Source organism: Myotis yumanensis, unplaced genomic scaffold (assembly GCF_028538775.1).
Source record: "Myotis yumanensis isolate MYYU_CA2020_CCGP unplaced genomic scaffold, mMyoYum1.0.hap1 SCAF_8, whole genome shotgun sequence".
Classification (NCBI taxonomy): Eukaryota; Metazoa; Chordata; class Mammalia; order Chiroptera; family Vespertilionidae; genus Myotis; species Myotis yumanensis.
In genome coordinates, this window is record NW_027223759.1 from 90,497,212 (window position 1) to 90,512,416 (window position 15,205).

The following is a 15,205-nucleotide window of genomic DNA, read 5'->3' on the forward strand; positions in this document are numbered from 1 at the left end:
GTTCTTCTAAATGGCCTACTTTGACATAGACTTGAAAGAGATGACTCTACAAACCCTACCCCCTTTCTAAAACATGCCTGAGATTTCATCACTAGTAAATGTCACACTAAGAATGGAATACAGAACTGTGACTCCCCAAATACATGCTCTTAAATCTGCTTTACTTCTAACATCTTATGACTTAGCCATCACCTTTTTCTTTATTGATTAAAGTATTACATATTTGTGCTTATCCCCCCATTGCCCCCCAATCCCCCACTCATGCCCTCACCCCCCTGGTGTCTGTGTCCATTGGTTAGGCTTATATGTATGCATACAAGTCCTTTGGTTGATCTCTCCCCCTTACCCCCACCCTCCCCTACCTTCCCTCTGAGATTGGATGGTCTGATCAATGCTTCTCTGTCTCTGGATCTGTTTTTGTTCATCCATTTATGTTCTTCATTATATTCCACAAATGAGTGATATCATGTGATATATATCTTTCTCTGACTGGCTTATTTTGCTTAGCATAATGCTCTCCAGTTCCATCCAAGCTGTTGCAGATGGTAAGAATCCCTTCTTTTTTACTGCGGCATAGTACTCCACAGTTTTTTAATCCACTCATCTGCTGATGGGCACTTAGGCTGTTTCCAAATATTAGCTATGGTAAATTGTGCTGCTATGAACATAGGGGTGCATATAGCCTCTTCATTCATTGTGCTGACCTCTGTATACTAGTATAACATATGATGTGATTTTTATATCTTATGTAGTATGCAAAATATGTCACAGATATTAATGTGTGTGATAAATACCTGTATGTACTTAAACACAAATATATATTTTAAAGTGAATCCACATGTGTTATTTCACACAGGGATGTCCACAGAAACAAAGCCAATTATGTATACATACTTTTTTAAAAAAAATTAGGCCCTTTATTTTTGGATTTTTGCTGAGGTCTCTATGGGTGGCAGGTACATTGTGAAGTGTCAGAGGAAAAGTGGATTATTAGAGACAGGGGAAAGGTTATGACCAGTGCCAAGCTTTTCCTGATGGGGAGAAGAATAGGCTGGTAGAACAGAATGATGTTTGTTTAGATGTGCTAGATAAAGACAAGAAAGGGGTAGTCAGCACAGAACCTGGTGACTGTTCTGATACATCGTATCATCATGAGGGTGTCAGTGGCAGCCACCACCTCTCTCTGTGCCTTCCTTGATGAATCACCTCAGACAGACACAGGTCTCTGCTGAAACACATTCTGAAAAAGTGTGCCCTGGCCTGCTCGAAGGCATCTTTTATTCCCAGACTGCAAAAGGCATCCTCCCTGTCGTATTTCTCTTCCAGTTTAAATCTGGGGAGGAAAGCTTCCACCTGCTTTTATACATCATGTCTGACTTCATCCATTTTATGAATTTCCCATAAGTGAACACTTTTTCCGACATTTTCCAATTGGTGTTCTCATCTGGAAGCATGTTCAGTATAGTCAACATTTTGCCAACAAAGGGAAGCACCAACATTTTGGTAAATATTTCTTCTATATATCATTTTAAAGGTAGATTTCCTAAATGTAATTTACATAGGTTTTACCTCATTCTTGCTGACTTTAAACGGTTTGCTGTTTGTTTAACTGATTATATTAGTTTTCTTTCAATTAGATGGCATTCAAAAAAATCTGATAGTCACTAAATTAACTAAATTTGAAGACAGCAGCTCTGCAATTTAACCTTCTGTGTTTTGGTTACCCAAGTGTGATGTATTTTCAGGACTCCTTGGTCGTGTTGATAAAGTCAAGCTCTTCCATTTTGGTTGGTAGAATTGGCAACAGAAATTTTTGAAAGATGATAAGAAATCATGAGACTTTTCTCCGAAGAGCCTGTCCCCTTTCTCATTAGGTTCCATGCGCCAGTCCTGTTTACTTCATGAGAAGCACCTGGAGCCCAGGGGGCATCTCCACCTCTGCCTCTGCCTCTGCCTCTGCCTCTGCCTCTGCCTCTGCCTCTGCCTCTGTTTGACTTAAAGAAGTGCTTGGGACACCGGACCCTGGTGCTTCCCATTGCCACCATGAAGACCATGGCCAGGGAGGAGGAGGTGCTCAGGGGCAAAGAACACAAGTTTCTCAATATTAGCACAAGTTAAAAGCATATTACAAAATACTTATGATTAAGATAACATAAATATATATTAATATTTACTCAATAATTATGTATGTGTATGTATAACTGTATAATTTTGTAAATAGCTATTTATTCATTTATTTATTTACTATAGGCCTGGTATACAAAATTCATGCACCGGTAGGGTCCTTAGGCCTGGCCAACAATTAGGGCCGATCGAGGCATTCCTTTCCCCAGCTGCCAGCTGCCAGCTGGGGCCTTCCTTTCTTCCACGCCACCCCCTGGTGGTCAGCACAGGTCATAGTGAGTGGTCGAACTCCCAGTTGGTCAGAATCCCGAGGGGACAATTTGCATATTAGCCTTTTATTAAATAGGATTATGAGGATGATGGAAACTGAGAAGTCCGGAGACTTGCAGTCACCAAGCTGGAAAGCCAGGAGAGCTAATGGTGGAGGCTCGGTCTGATAGCCTGCAGGCTCGAGACCCAGAAACACAGCAGCCAACGGTTCAGTTAGAGTTCAAAGATAGGAAAAGACTGAATTTTCAATTCAAGGGGGTCAAACAGTAAGAGTTCTTTTTTTTTCAGGTTATTGTTCTATTCAGGGTTTTACTTTATTGGATGAGGCCCACTCACATTGGGAAGGACAATCTCCTTTACTCACTCCACTGATTCCAATGTTAATCTCATCCAGAAACACCTTCCCAGACACACCCAGAAGAATGTTTTACCAAATGCCCTGGCACCCTGTGGCCAATCAAATTGAAATATAAAGTTTACCATCACAATAAATAATGAAGTACAATTCATCTTTGTAATAGAATATTTGCCAAGATCATTATTATCTTTATTAGAGAAAATCTTTACAAGCACATATTACATATTTGAACTAGAAACCTGTATACATTCGACAAAAGAAATCTTTCACACCAAGTTGGACAATCATAACTCACAAAGGATTTCCTGTTTAATATACAAACACATCTGAGGGATCTGTGCATTAAAACATCTGAAAGTGAGCTTATAGGACAAACAGGGACAATGGGATGGGGGCAGGACAGAGACAAATCCAAAGATGCAGTCTGGCACTCTTGGCAGCCCCAGTGGACTTGATGGCAGTGAAGGGTTGGGGTGCAGCCCCCATGAGGCAGACCAGACCAGAGGAGCAGAGGGAACAATTGGGCTGGGGTGGCTGGTATACTCTGAGTCAGAGCCAGGTACAGGAACAGGGAAATGGTGCGAAGGGTGGCATCATTCCACAAACCTCCGCCACTGACAAAGCGAGCCATAGATGGGGTAAGCCCCTGACCCCCAATCGTTCTGTGGCTTACCTGGCCAGAAAATCCTCACTCAACAGGTCACAAAAGTGAAGTAACAAGTTTCTAAAGTGAGTGATCTATACTCTTGGTTGTTGAACCCACTGGAAAGAAGAGACCAGAAGATGCATAAACCAGCCTATTCCGCCAATCCTTTTCCCCATCTGTCATGGCAGAGCCTAGCAGAGAGAGGGGAGAAAGAGCAGTGTGGCTGGAAGCTTCTGTTCACATGAAGGTGGCAACAGGAATCCACAAGCCAGGAGAACTATAGCCACCACATCCCACCAGAGTGTGTTGCATTGAGAGCAAAGTGACAGGTAGTAGAAAGGACACACACCTCCTCTGGGAACACAAGGCATTTTTCATAAAGCAACACTGCCAGATGGAGACCCTGGAAGCCCCAATAGTGCAGGTAATAGAAAACAGAAACTTGCACATCAGCACCACCTACCGAAAAATGAATGAAAGACCCTGAGACGTATCAACTTGCTAAAAGGTTAATTCCAATACTTAGAACAAAAACGGTTTTATTCCTACAAATGCTTAGGTAGAGAAATAATATATCAAACCCAACAAATAACCAAAACAAGGGAATTAAAAAAATAAAATAAAAAATCTCCAGAAAATAAATGTAAGGACATGAACGCCTATGACTTAAATGACAGAAAATTCTAGATTGCAGTTATGAAAAAGAACTCAGAGATAAAAGAAAACTCAGAAAAGCTGTTCAACAAGCTCAGACATAAAATCAATGAACATAAGAAGTACTTTCCCAAAGAGACTGAAACTAAAAAAAAGAACCAAACAGAAATTCTGGAGCTAAAGAACTCAATAGAGGAGATCAAGAATGAGCTATAGAGCTTAGGAAAAAGAGCAGACCAAATGGAAGAAAGAATTAATGATATTAAAGATAGAAATTTAGAAATGACTCAGATAGAACGAGAGAACCAAGAGTATAAAAATGAAACAACTCTATGAGAACACCAATAGAAAGGGAAATATATGGATAATCTATACTAATAAAAGGGTAATATGCTAATTAGACCGGGCATCTTCTGGACATCCTTCTAAACAAAGCCATGGTGGCAGGGGCTGAGGCAGAGGCAGTTAGGCGCAATCAGGCCAGCAGGGGAGCAGTTAGGGGGTGATCAGGCCGGCAGGCAGAGGCAAGCAGGCAAGCAGTTAGGAGCCAGCAGTCCTGGATTGCGAGAGGGATGTCCCAGATTAGAAAGGGTGCAGGCCAGGGCTGAGGGACACCGCCCCTTCCCCCCCGTCCCCTCCCATGTATGAATTTTGTGCACTGGGCTTCTAGTGGGTATACAAAAAGAAGAGAGGGAGAAGGCAACAGAGGACTTATTTAAACATTAATGTGAACTTACAAAACCTATGGAAAAAAACTAGGCCCTCAAATCTGGAAAGCTAACAGCACACCTAATTATGACAATCCAAAACATATTATATTAAAGCTGTCAAAAGCTACAAAAATTGATTTACAAGGCAGCTAGGGAAAAGAAGACAGTAACCTGTACAGATAACCTCATTAAACTATCATTGAACTTTTTAGCCAAACCCCACAAGCTAGTAGAAAGTGGAATCAAATATCCAAAATGTTGAAAGAAAGAAATCACCAGTCAAGAATAGTGTATCCAGAGAAATTATGCTCTAAATCTGAAGAATAAGTAAAGGTTTTTTCCCATGCAAACAGAAGGTGACAAAATTTGCCACCACAAGACCTGTGTTGAAACAAAATAAAAGGATACAAAACTATAAGATGACAAGCAGACAGATAGAAACAAGAACTTGCAACTCTTGTTGAGAATATGGTGTTTACACTTAAAAAAACAGAAAAAGAGACAATGGATACTGCAATTTCAAAGTAAACACACAGCATAAACAGAAATAATGTGTGACAACAAAAACAGAAATAGGAAAAGGAAAAGGACTGAGCTTACACAGGTGCAACAAGAAGAAAAAGGACTATTGTGCAAATGAAACTTTTTTGCATAATACTAATGGTATTGACAAAACAAAAATCTAGAACTCAGATAGATAGCATAAAAAAAGAGGAAATGGCCCTAGCCGGTTTGGCTCAGTGGATAGAGTGTTGTCCTGCGGACTGAAGCGTCCTAGGTTTGATTCTGGTCAAGGGCACATGCCTGGGTTGCGAGCTCGGTCCCCAGTCGGGGGCATGCAGGAGGCAACCAATCAGTGATTCCCTCTCATTATTGATGTTTCTCTGTCTTCCTCTCCCTTCCTCTCTGAAATAAAAAAAAAAAAGAGGAAATAGGGGAGACGATCATAGGATACAACCAAACTAAACTAACTGACAGAAACACACACACACACACACACACACACACACAATTAACAATGGTGACACAGACCTAACAAAAAACAAAAGATGAAATGTCTGTAGAAAGTTCTCATAAATTAATCATCACTGTAACATAAATGAAGGGAACGCAATAGAATAATGGATGAGTTGAAAAACAAAACTCAACTGCTGGCAGCCTTCAGGAGACCCATCTCAGCTGCAAAGACAAACACAGACTCAAAACGAAAGAGTGGAAAATAATAATAGATCTCAAGATAAAAGTGGTAACAAGAGACAAAGATGGACAGCTTATAATCATAAAAGGGATAATATATATCAAGAAGACAAAATATTTATTAATATATAGCAACATATCTGGGAGCACCAAAATAAGACAAATACTAACAGAACTAAAGTGAGAAAATGACAAAAATGCAATTATAGTAGGGAAATTAAATACCCCATTCACATAAATGAATAGATCATACAAACACAAAATCAATAAGCAAATATCAGCCTCAACTGACACATTGGTCTAAATCAGTGATGGCGAAACTATGACACGTGTGTCAGAGATGACATGCGAACTCATTTTTTTTGGTTGATTTTTCTTTGTTAAATGGCATTTAAATATGTAAAATAAATATAAATATATAAGTCTTTGTTTTACTATGGTTGCAAATATCAAAAAATTTCTATATGTGACACTGCCCCAGAGTTAAGTTAGGGTTTTTCAAAATGCTGACACTCTGAGCTCAAAAGGTTCACCATCACTGGTCTAAATGGACACAATGGATATTTACAGAGCTATTTGCACCAGAATTTACATTCTTCTTTGTGCACATGGAACATTCTCCACGACAGACCATATATTGAAATACAAGTTTAATGAGATTGACTTTACACTGAGCATATTCTCTAAATATAATGCTTTGAAACCGGAAATCAACTACCAAAAGAAAACTGGCCAAACTGCAAATATGTGGAAATTAAACAACAGGCTACTGAACAATGCATGAGTCAAAAAAGAAATAACAGAAGAGCTCAAAAGATACAGAGACAAATAAAAAGCCAACTCCATATATCAAAAATTTAGGGGGCGTCCAGGCCTCAGGGGTTAGACCATAGGCCTGCACATCAAGGAGTTGTGGATTCGATTCCTAGTCAAGGGCACATACCTGGGTTGCACCTGCAGGAGGCAACCAATCCTATGTCTCTCTCATATTGATGTTTCTCACTGTCTTCTCTCTTTCTCTCTCTCACTCTACCTCTATCCATTCCAATCTCTCCAGAAATCAATGGGAAAAACATCCTGAGGTAAGAATTAGCAAAAAAAAAGGAGGGGAATGCAACAAAAGGGGTAATGAGAGGGAAGTATAAGGAAAAAAATTAATAAAGTTTATAGTAATATTAAACAAAATAGAGAACAGGAAAATAATAGAAACAAAAAAAAGAGCTGGTTCTTTGAAAAGATAAAGTTAATAAATCCATAGCTAGATTCACTTAGAAATAAAGAAAAAACTCAAACAAGCTAAATCAGAAAGAAGAGAACCTCCAAAGGACACCCCAAGAATACCACAAAGGGTATAAGTCACCAAATTTAACACCCTAGAAGACATGGACAAGTTCTTAGAAATATGTAACCTTCCTAGACTGAACCATAGAGCACTAGAGAATCAGAATAGACTGACCATCAGTAAAGAAGTTGAAACAGTCATCAAAATCCTCCCCAATAAGAAAGCCCAGGGTCAGGCAGCTTCAATCTACCAAACATTCAAAGAAGATTTAATCCTCATCCTTCTCAAATGCTACCGAAAACTTTAAGAAGAGGCAACACTTCCTAACACATTTCATGAGGTCAACATTTTTTTGATACTAAAACCTAGTGAGGAAAAGAAAACAACAGGGCAATATCTTTGATAAACAGAGATGCATAAATCTTAAACAAAATACTAGCAAATCAAATACAACAATACATTGAAAATAAAATACATCAATATCAAGTGTGTTCCTTACAGGGACACAAAAATAGTTAACAATATGCACATCGATAGCATATTAACAAAATAAAGTATGAGATATATATATATATATATATATATATATATATATACACACATACTAGAAGCCAAATGCACAAAGATTCATGCAAGAATGGGCCTTCCTTCCCCTGGCTGCTGGCACCGCCTTCACTCTGGGCTGGAGCCACCTTTCTGCCTTCCCACGCTGCCCAGAGGCCCATGGCAATGATGCAAGCATCCCGCTCCACCCCCTTGGTGCCTGTGTATGCAAATTACCCACCATCTTTGTTGGGTTAATTTGCATACTCACTCCTGATTGGCTGGTGGGTGTCATGAAGGTACAGTCAATTTGCATCATATATATATATATATATATATATATATATATATATATATACCATTTAATAAAATACAACATCCATTTATAATTAAAACACTCAAAAATGGGTATAGAAGGTAAGTACCTCAAAATAATAAAAACCATTTATGACAGACCCTCAGCTACAGTGAAAAACTTAAAACATTTTCTCTAAGATCAGGAACAAGACAAGGATTCCCACTTTCACTACTGTTATGCAACACAATACTGGAAGTCCTAACCAAAGCAATAAGGCAAGAGGAAGAAATAAAAGGCAGCCAAATTGGTAATGAGAAAGTAAAATTGTCACTTTTCAGACATAGAAACATAGAAAGCCACATGCAAAAGAATTAAAGTAGACTGCTATTTGACATCATAAACACAAATGATTCACTCAAAATGGATTAAAGACCTAAATATAAGACCTGAAAAATTAAATACATAGAAGAAAACATAGGTACTAAATTTATGGACCTAGGTGTCAGAGAAACTTTTATGAACTTGATCCCAAAGGCAAGGGGAGTAAAAGAAATAACAAATGAATAGGAGTGCATCAAACTTAAAAGTTTCTGCTCAGGAAAAGAAACCATCACAAAAACAGAAAGGCCCCTGGCTGGGTAGCACAATTGGTTGGAGCCTTGTCCCAAAGTGCCAAGGTGGCAAGTTTGACCCCTGTTCAGAGCACATGCAAGAATCAACCAAAGAATGCATGAGTAAGTGGAACAACAGATTTGGCAGACCCCTCTCTCTCTCAAATCAATAAATGATAATAATAATAATAATAATAATAATAACACACCCACACAGAAAGACAATCAACTTACCTCTGATAAGTGGCTAATACATATATATATATATATATATATATATATATATATATATATTAAAATTTGTGCACTGGAGGGGTGTCCCTCAGCCTGGCCTGTGCCCTCTCGCAGTCTGGGACCCCACAGGGGATGTCCACCTGCTCGCTTAGGCCTGCTCCCTGGGGGATTGGGCCTAAGCTGGAAGTCAGACACCCCTCTGGCAACCCGGGAGCCCTCAGGGGATGTCCACTTGCCAGCGGGGACCAGGCTTAAGCTGCAGTTGGACATCCTTAGCACTGCTGAGGAGGCGGGAGAGGCTCCCGCCATCACTGCTATGCTGGCAGCCATCAGCCTGGCTTGTGGCTGAGCAGAGCTCCCCCTGTGGGAACACACTGACCACCAGGGGGCAGCTCCTGCATTGAGCGTCTGCCCCCTGGTGGTCAGTGTGTATCATAGTGACCAGTCATTCCCAGTCGTTCTGCTGTTAGGGTCAATTTGCATATTACCCTTTAATTATATGCCTGGTGCATGGGTGGGGGCTGGCTGGTTTGCCCTGAAGGGTGTCCCGGATCAGGGTGGGAGTCCCGCTGGGGTGCATGGACAGCTTAGGTGAGGGGCTGAGGGCTGTTTGCAGGCTGGTCAAGCCCCCCAGCAGGGATCCTCACCCCTTAAGGGTGTGGCCAGCCTGGATGAAGGACTGATGGCTGTTTGCAGGCTGTCCACACCCCCTTAAGGGTGGGAGTCCCCTATGGGGTGCCTGGCCAGCCTGGGTGAGGGGCTGATGGCTGTTTTCAGGCTGGCCACACCCCCTTCAGGGTCGGGCGGCCTGCTGGGGTGCCTGGTCAGTCTGGGTGAGGGACTAATGGCTATTTGCAGGCTGCCAAACCCCCAGCGGGGACCCTCACTCCCATGAGGGTGTGGCCAGCCTGGGTGAGGGGCTGATGGCTGTTTGCATGTTGGCCATGGTCCCCAGCCATCCAAGCTCCCAATGGAGGCTGGCTGGAAGCAGGTATCTGGGATTTATTTATCTTCTATAATTGAAACTTTGTTCCCTTTAGAGGAGGCCATAGCAGGCCAGGGCAGGCGGGAAGCTTGGCTTCCTCCATCACTGGGGCAACCAAGCCTCCTGCTTGTTCCAGCTCCGTGGCTGCCAGCCACCATCTTGGTTGAGTTAATTTGCATACATTTCCTCTGATTGGCTCGTGAGTGTGGCTTGGGGTGTAGCAAAGGTACGGTCAATTTGCATGTTTCTCTTTTATTAATATAAATATATATTCACACCACTCAACAACAACAAAAAAAATAACAATCCAATTAAAAAATGATCAGAGGACCTGAACAGACACTCTTCACAAGGAGATATACAAATGACCAACAGGTATATGAAAGGATGCTCAACTTCCCTATAATTAAAATGCAAATCAAAACCACAATGAGATACCACCTCACGCCTTTTAGAATGCTTACTATCAGTAACACAATAAATAACAGCTCTTAGAGAAGATGCAGAGAAAAAGAAACCTTCATATACTGCTAGTGGGAATAGAAATTGGTTTCAGCTACTATGAAAAACAGTATGCAAGCTCTTCAAGAAATTAAGAACAGAGCTATCATAAGACTTAGTGATCCCTCTTTTGGGGATCTTCGCCCAAACTTGAAAACATTTATTTGTAAGATATATGTGCCCCAAAGTTCACTGCAGCATTATTTAGAGTAGCCAAGACATGGAAACAGCCTAAGTGTTCTTTGAGGAATGGTTGAATAAAGAAGATGTGGTACATACATGCAGTGAAATACTATTCAGCCATAAGAAAAGATGAAATACTGCAATTTGTGACAGCATGAATGGATCTTAAGAGTATGATGCTGAGTGAAATAAGTCAGATGGAAAAGAACCATGTGCTTTTATCCATATGTGGGATATAAAAGAGGAAATAAATGAGTACAAAGCCAACAAACAAATTCATAGACACAGACAACATCTGAAGGTTACCAGAGGGAAAAGGGTTGGGGAGGTTTAAAGCATAATGGGGGTCAAATATGATGATGTAAGGAGATTAGGCTATGGGTCGTGAAAACACAATATAATATACAGATAATGTATAATAGAATTGTACACTTGAAATATACAAATGCTATTAACTGATGTTACCCGGATAAATTTAACAAAAATATGCTGGAAGTCAGTCAGTGGAAAAATCAGAAAGCCTCCTAAGAATAGACTAACTCAGCCCTGGCCGGTTTGGCTCAGTGGATAGAGCATCGGCCTGTGGACTCAAGGGTCCCAGGTTCGATTCCCGCCAAGGGCTTGTACCTTGGTTGCAGGCACATCCCCAGTAGGGGGCGTGCAAGAGGCAGCTGATCAATGTTTCTCTCTCATCGATGTTTCTAACTCTCTATCCCTCTCCTCTCTTCTCTGTAAAAAGTCAATAAAATATATTTAAAAAAAAAAAAAAAGAATAGACTAATTCAAAGAGTGGGCTAGTCAGTGTCTATGGGTCCTCCACTCACCCCCAAATGACATGTTTTACAACTGCAATGAGTTTGTGCATTTCCCTAGCTTTATTCTAAAACATTTTATCTCCGGTGTTTCTTATATTCTATTTTACTTATCCACTAGATATACAAATTGTATTTTATATTGTAATAAAAATGAATACAGTCCATTTAAAATCAACATGTAGAACAACTCCAGAAAAATTAACATTCATTCTGAGAATATTCTGCCACATATGGATCTGCACATGCTCCCCCCACAAAAGTATGAACTTTTATTTTTAAACCACTAAGACTACAGATTATCTCTGAGCCTAAAACTCATTTTTTTTTTCGTTTTTGCAGAACACTCACTGGCTTCAAAGAGAAGTTACCAGGGAGAAAGGCTTTCTTTAGTCAGGGGACTGGGGCACAGGTGATTCTCAGCATTAACAGCACCAAGGAGGGGGGATGATCATAGCTAACCTGGAGTAGCAAGTGCTTGCAGGGGAAGAGTTGCTACACCAAATAGAAGCTTGATGCTTTCAGGCATTGCCTCACACTAGTCCCCTTCCTCTAACACATTTAGGGGGAAACAGATGTATTGTCTTTTTATCCTCTGCTATTATTTAATAGAGACAGTCATCCAAGACAAGCAAGACTTTATTGGTTCAACATAAGTACAAATGCGAACCATGGGTTCTGTTCCTCTGCAAAGCCGCTTGTCATACTTACTGTGAATAATGCAGCAATCACTTTCTTCTGAGCATTGTTAAATACCATTACATTCACAAATCACTAACGGCTCTTCCTTCTGAGAGTTTCTAAGTAATGAAACCTATCACTCTACTTGCATGTGGGGAATGCTCCATAAATTCAGCGTTACCATTACAATAGTTGTTATTCTTTGCTCTCTCATACCCCTGCTGAGACGTGTGGGTCAGACCAATTCCAAAACAAACCCACAACACACGTGCACGCTGGCAAAACAAAGCACCAACAAGGAGCATCCATTCTCCTCTACATCAGAGAAATCCAACTAGGAAGACTCCACACTGAGCCCTCACAAGGGGGTTGAGAGGGAACACTGTACCTGAGGAGGAGCAGAATGGCATTCCCTCTCCCTGCCCATAAGAACACAACAGTAAGACAGGGGAACCTTTCTATTTTGTGTTCTAGTCCTAAGAAGCGTCTGTATGATATGATGAAATAGGCAAAGGTTTTGGAGCCACAGAGACTTGGGTCTGAACCTCAGCTCCCTGAACTACTGGACCTGGGACCTGAGTTGAATATGCTCATCTGTAAAATGGAGTGTGTGATCCTACATCATAAAAATGTCTCCAGTCTCAGGTCCTGTCCCAGGGACTTAAAATTCATGCCTATGGATTTGAGCTCAGGCTCTGCTAAAGTTTTCATCAATTTCCTCAAAATTAAAATCATGGAATCAGGCTGCAGAATTATTTTCCATGGTTCCTTATAGCACCATAAAATTATTTTATGCAAGATTCCTAAATGCCTCAGCGAGCCCTTGGGAATTCCCATTAGTTTTTCACCAACCTTATTGGTTTGCTAACACTTTCCTCTGTGATGAGCTCTTGCTTTTGTTTAATATCTTCCTAGGCTGCCAGAACTCTGTGGGCTTCAACATGCCCCTGTGAATTTAAAGAGCCTAGGTGAGGATTCTCTTAGATGCTACTACATATATTCTAAGTATATGGTGTTACGCCCGGAACGCCAGCCGCACTCACAGAGCACCAAGAGACGATCTCATGCAAAAAGCAAAGGGTTTATTGATACCAGCATGCTGGGACTCACAGCTTACTCTGAGCACAGAGCAGTGGCTGTGAGCCCCGACCAAGAGTTTAAGCACACATTATATACTTTACAGACAAAGAGGGGAGGAGAATGGACTGTGCTCTGCCGATTGGCCAGGCGCAAGCCGGGTCCTGTTACACAGGATGTGGTCATATCTATGGCGCGCACTTCCCTTGATTGTCATTGGTTAGTTTAAAATCCCGGGCGTGGCCTGCAGAGGCCTGGGCTTCCGGGAAGAAGGCCGCACGTGGCCCCAACATGGAGGATACAGGCAAGATGGAGGGCATAGCCCTTGCCCTTTCAATGGTTAACATCTGGGATTTCAGATTCATTCTGAGACTTCAGTTCAAAGCTCCACTAATCCTGAGTCAGGGGATATATGCTGCCCTTGTAATTTCTTGAAGTTAATATTAACTTTGAAAGGCAAATTTTGAAAATTAAAGCTGGTATCAGCCTTTATCTATATAGCACTGAACATACAGGTTTTACTAATTTAAACTAAACACCCTAACAATTCTCTCCTAAGGTTCTGAAATTAAGACCCACATCATCCCGCTCCACCCACCCCAGTTCTTCACCACTCTATTGTCTATGTCCATGGGTTTTGCATGTGTGCATAACAGTTCTTTGGTTTATCTCTTCCCACCCACCCACCCACCTCTGGTTTCCCTCTGAGATTCCACAGTTTGTTCCATGCTTCCATGTGTCTGGATGTATTTTGTTCATCAGTTTATTTTGTTCATTAGATTCCACATATACTATTAAGTGCAATCATGTGATACTTATCTGCCTCTGACTGTCTTATTTCACTTAGCATAATAGTCTCCAGGTCCCTCCATGCTGTCTCAAAAGATAAGAGAGCCTTCTTTTTTACTGTTGCATAGTAGTTCATGGTGTAAATGTACCACAGTATTTTTAGCCACTCATCTGCTGATGGGCACTTGGGCTGTTTCCAGATCTTTGTTATTGTAAATAACACTGCTATGAACATAGGGATACATATATTTTTTCTGATTATGTTTTGGGATTAGTAGGATATATTCCTAGAAGTAGGAATACTGGGTCAAATGGTAGTTCCATTTTTAGTTTTTTTGAGGAAACTCTATAATGTTTTCCATAGTTGCTGCACCAGTCTGCATTCCCACCAGCAGGGCACGAGGGTTCCATTCCCTCACCAGCACTTGTCATCTGTTGATTTGTTGATGGTAGCCTTTCTGACAGGTCTGAGGTCTTTTCCTATATATCACTGGCAAATATGTTCTCCCATACAGACGGATCCCTTTCCAATTTGTTGATGGTTTCTTTTGTTGTGCAAAACTTTTTTTTTTAATGTAGTCCCATTTGTTTATTTTTTTCTTTGTTTTCCTTGCCGCACCCTGTCACACACAGAGCCACAGGGCGATCAGGGGGTTGGGGAGCTCCACCCTATCAGGCACAGAGCAGGGCTGATCAGGGGGTTGGGGCACTTTCCCCTGTCACGAACAGAGCACGGCGGATAGGGAGGTTTGGCCCCGCCCCCTGTCACACACAGAGCTGCAGGGCGATCAGGGGGTTTGGTCGCTGCCCCCTGTCACCCTGATCCCAGTGCCAGGAGGCCTCGTGGCTCCACTGATCCCGGTGCTGGGAGGCATATTACCCTTTTACTATATAGGATAGAGGCATGGTGCATGGGTAGGGGCTGGCTGGTTTGCCCTGAAGGGTGTCCTGGATCAGGGTGGGGGTCCCCACTGGGGTGCCTGGCCAGTCTGGATGAGGGGATGAGGGCTGTTTTCAGGCTGGCGGGTGACTGAAGCTCCCAACCGCTCCTTTTTTTCTTTTCTTTTTTATTCTGGGCCAAGGCCTCTGCTGCTGAAAGCAGGTATCTGGTTTGTTTCGGTTCTATAATCGAAACACTGTATCATCTCCAGCTCTGAGATCCCAGCCGGCTGAAAGCTGGTTTCTGGGGTTTTGTTTAGCTTCTATATTTGTTACAATGTTTCAAACTGCCAGCTCAGAGGCCAGCAAGG

The 15,205-nt window shown here is 41.6% G+C and overlaps 1 pseudogene; it reads right to left on the reverse strand.

Moving 5' to 3' along the window:
- Positions 1-943: 943 nt before the first annotated feature.
- The window catches only part of LOC139015828 (serpin B6-like), an 18,909-nt pseudogene continuing 4,647 nt past the window's right edge, over positions 944-15,205 (reverse strand).